The sequence below is a fragment of the Synchiropus splendidus genome, chromosome 12 (genome assembly GCF_027744825.2).
Source record: "Synchiropus splendidus isolate RoL2022-P1 chromosome 12, RoL_Sspl_1.0, whole genome shotgun sequence".
Lineage (NCBI taxonomy): Eukaryota > Metazoa > Chordata > Actinopteri > Syngnathiformes > Callionymidae > Synchiropus > Synchiropus splendidus.
This window is the reverse complement of record NC_071345.1, coordinates 18,130,165-18,134,660: the sequence shown is the minus strand read 5'-3', so window position 1 is coordinate 18,134,660 and position 4,496 is coordinate 18,130,165. Positions and strand designations below refer to the sequence as shown.

The window sequence follows — 4,496 nt, the reverse complement described above, 5'->3', positions numbered from 1 at the left end:
TAAGAGGTGTAATGCATTGTGCAAGAATTAGAAGAATTATTTCAATCAGTTTAATACATTTCATAAGAAATAATTAAAACATGTCAACAAAAAAAGTCAGATTCAATGGCGTCAGAAATTGTTCTTGATGGATTGTCTTTAAAGGTTCACCAACATGTCTCAGGAAGGAAGTACAAATGTACAAAGTAGGTTCTGTTAACGCTATATAAACTTGAAACTATTTATTGGTGGATCAAGATAATGTGCCTTTGTGATGTCACCAGACTTCGATCCTACAAAGTGCATCCATTAGGTGCAGGGCGTTTTCACTCTGCGCACTCTGTCTCGAGACAAAGCGTGTTCGGTTCAGAAGTCTGAGATGTGAACACAACCGAGTCGGGATTTGGCCGCGGACTTGTTCCCGGATGGAGAGCTGCACCTTGTCCACGAGGGGTGAGCTTCCCGCCTCAGGCGACTTGCTGCAAGAGGCCAGAAACTACATGTACGACCGTACTGGGCCGAATTAGCTTGTTTCCACTATTTCCTTGTAAAATAAACATGACAACACTCTTTCATGTTTAGTTTTGGCTGTGAAACGCCATATTCTGTTGCATGTTTTGTATTGCTGACCCTTCTTAAGAGAGTCTAACTACCTCTTCAATTTGATCTTCAGATTTTTTCATTACCATTTAGTGTTTTGGGTCTGTCCATCTCTGAGCCTTCATCTTCAGACACATCGTCCTCTGAAACACGAGTCGTTGCTTCGACAACAATGTGGTCTAAATTTTAAAAAAGTCCTCTGTTAACATGAACCTGCTCTTCTTCCTGAAAAGACGCTGGCAAATTGCACATTACTCCCTGATATTGCGGCGACTTCCTCCACTTCAGTGCACAGTGCACAAGTGTTTGTTAACATTTAATGACTTCTGTGACATCTTCAGTTGGTGGCGGTGTTTGATTGGCTTATGAGAACCTTGTCAGAAGGTATTTTATGGTCGTATATGGAATATTGAATCAATGTCATTGATCTTTTTAAATCATCTATTTAAATGAATCTCTTTTTTTTTTCAAGTGAAAGTAATGTCATTTGATTTGGTCACTTTTCTTTCTATCAACAATATTCATCATTTGAGAGACAATCTGAATATCTGAGTTTGTATCTTTGCTTGAAGACAGACCTGGCTCCACAAATGAGGCAGAATCCTGTGTATTGGGAGTAAAATTTTCCAAACAGTTAAGCTTATGTTTATTTTAGATTTTTCTGAATGTAAATATATTGCATTGATAATGAAAATATATATAGTTAATATAAACTATATATTGATCTACAGCATGTTGCTAAACTTTTAAAAGTTTTTCTTTTAATTTCAATTTGCTATTGAATGCTTGTAATACTACAAACTTACAGCTTCATTTCGGAACAGTAATAACGTAGATTTTGGTGGAAACTTCATCTATTGGCAGAAGTGTGAGAGGAAATATGCTCACGAAACACAACAATTCAATGTTGTGCTACCAAAGGTCGCACTTGTCCCAGTGCCACTTATATCGCACTGTTAAAAGCGTCTCCCTGAACTCGCTCGCTCTGAAGGCGCCATTTTCTCTCTTTTCTCCGCTAATTAGCATAGCCTCTCCAGAAAGTCCTCTGTTGCTCCATCTGTCCCCTCAGCCGCAGACAGAGATGCTCTAATCACCTCACATAGCAGGGCTCGCATGGGAAAAGACTACACAGCCACCACGCTGCCTCGGATTCAGAGCCGCTACTGGATGCCAACAGCTCACAGGGGGTAAGCTATAAACACTGGCCACAGCCTTGTATGGGATATGTTCAGTGATGTGCAATGAAGCAGAGCCATTTCATGTTACAGATCTCCCACGCCGGCCTGGAACACCCATGCCAAGTCAGGGTTTGTGTGAAGTATATGTGACATATGCCGAATGTGCCGGCCGTCCATCAGTAGCCTCACATCAAAATGGCCCTCAAAGGACAAAGCTCTGTTTGGAAGCAAACTGCAGGTTTACATTAAGCGTCACATGAAGTATGGCCATGGAGTATCACAGCAGGAGGGCTTGGAAGCAGATTTCTATGTGGTGGAATATCAGGAAAATACATCTAATTGCGAGAGAGTGAGCGACAGAGAGGAGCAGTAATTGAAGTAAAATAAACTTTCTTTGACAGCCCTGCATGTGTTCTGAAGCTGCCACAGATCCATGCATTATTTAATCTCACCGCGTGCCCTGCAGCTTCATATCTCACCTGGCTTCTACTTCAGTCTATTACTCGCACACGGATTGACAACTTCTGACTTCTCCATATATATATATATATATATATATTTTTTTTTTTTGCTTTTAAACACCTTGCAGACGACTTTCATGTGCTCCTTTTGTGGGACTCTCCTCTGATTTTTGGAGCGGAATGGGGAAACTTTCCGGCGGTGTTAGAAAAGTCTTCTCATCTTGGAAGAGGAGCAGCCGAAGAATCTCGGCGAAGATGACAGCCATCGTGAAAGGGCAGATAAACCCGTGTGGCTTTACTGCTGATTGTGTGTTTAGCTGGTTCTGATCCGACCTCGATTCTAAGCCCTGTCTCACTGCCCACCGCCCCCCATGCCATTGTCTTCTGCATGCCATTGAAATCGTCTTGGAACTCTTGCAGGAGACGGGAATAAACTATATATATAATCTCAGCCGCAACTGTGATTTTGTTCTTCAGTCACAGACTGACAAGCAGCCATTGAAGGCCAAATGAAGGGTTTCTATATGTGATCATGAACTAAACTGAGGGTTAAAACTATTAGAAAACACAGAGGTTTCAACTCAATAACAGTCTGATCTGGCACTGCAGTCAGACAAGAAAACAATGTCAGTTATTGGTGGCTAGATTTAGTATAAAGCGTCTCCATGCTTCAACCATCTCCATGCGTCTACACAAGAGACACTGCACAAACACACATTTGCTTTCCCATCTTTGACTGACCCTTCCCATGCCAAACCCTTTCATCTCCAGCAAATGCTCTTTTCCTTTGTAAACACAATAACTGACCGACATATTTCTGAATCTTTCAGGACTGGACATGGACAACCCTTAAAGTAATTTCATTTTGGTTTTGTTCTGCAGGTAAGACTTTGCCATTCATTTGGTTTACTTCTGGTGCGCTCCCGGTTACAAGACCAACTTCGATTGAAAAGGAGCACAAGATGTAAACAGCCTATAATAAAATCTCTGAAATAGATCAACCTTCATGTGACCTCAGTGAAACAAAAATGGATTTCTTGTTCATTCCCTGCAGGCTGGTCACTCGCCACCCGCTGTCTAATCGAGCTCATTTCTGAATGCTCTTAACACAAATGATACAGATGGGGTAATAACTTTAAAAGAATCCGTTCGTATAGTAATGGGAGACTTTGGCGGAGGTATACACTGCCCCAGTACCTTTCATGAGTTACAAATATTTACAATGGTGCTTTCATTCATCACAGGTTTGTTTTTCTCTTTCGCATCCCAATGAGGGGACACTTCCAAGTGAAACTAGACCACCGCCTTCTTAGTCAATATGTTTTAGGGGACCTTCCCACAAGAACGCCACACATATTTTCTGGTCTTTGTCTCTGAAGGATGCAGTGGAGTTCCCATGTGGAAAGGGGGCCACAAAGGCTTTAGTTCACAGTAGGTAATGGCTTGATAATTCTGCTATAGCTTTGTTTGTTTTGTGCCCAGTTTGGACGCTTGAAAAGTGAATGACTTAATGTATTTGTGCAATAATAAAATAAAAAAGGAAATGAAAAGTTTTCCTCAACACAGCACATTTAAAACTCTTCATAGAACTTTTTAATTGTATGAATGCATGTTTGTGTAAAGTTTAGAACTACTTTGTGGGATCATTCTCGAACTTGAAGCCAAAGACGTCCAGTCCCCGTTGGATCAGTGGTCAGCTATATTTAATGAGTCAATAATCATAATCCATCTGTACATCCATGGATTCCCGTCTAAGTGGTTCAAAATGAGCTGCCATCAAAATTTGGCTGCAAGACTGATTGGCGCTATATCACACTGCATGTACAGTTTGCGAGGCGGGCTACAATACACAAAAAACAACAATCAATAACTGAGATTCGCATTGAATAATTTGGGACACTCCCATTGTCTTGTCTTTCTCCTGTTGTTTACGACGGCAACAATATCTACTCATAATTATCTTACGATATCTATTGAAGAGGGAAATGCTTCCACTTCAGAGATGCTTTCTCTTCTTTTGTTGTCTGCAATCATTAGAAGCGTTTCTTGTAAAAATGTCATGAGGTTTTGGTGTATTCCAAAGAATCTGAGGATTGTATTTCTTGTGAGGAGCAAAACAAAAAGTACAGTGACAAAAGAAAGCGCAGAAAAATAAGTTCATTAAAGATGAATTCTAATAGAGGCGGACTGACAGTTACTAATGAAATCGGGTGCCGTGATAGAGCAGCATGGTCAGAGCTGGTGAAGCGCAAAAGCATAATAAACTTGAGAAAAATGG

At 40.8% G+C, this 4,496-nt stretch overlaps 1 long non-coding RNA gene across 1 annotated transcript; it reads left to right on the top strand.

The window, feature by feature from the left end:
- Nucleotides 1-298: 298 nt before the first annotated feature.
- Nucleotides 299-3,082, top strand: LOC128768514 (uncharacterized). The gene is made up of 3 exons (XR_008416244.1): nt 299-432; nt 1,603-1,766; nt 1,848-3,082. It is a non-coding gene; the product is annotated as an uncharacterized LOC128768514 (long non-coding RNA).
- Nucleotides 3,083-4,496: the final 1,414 nt, after the last annotated feature.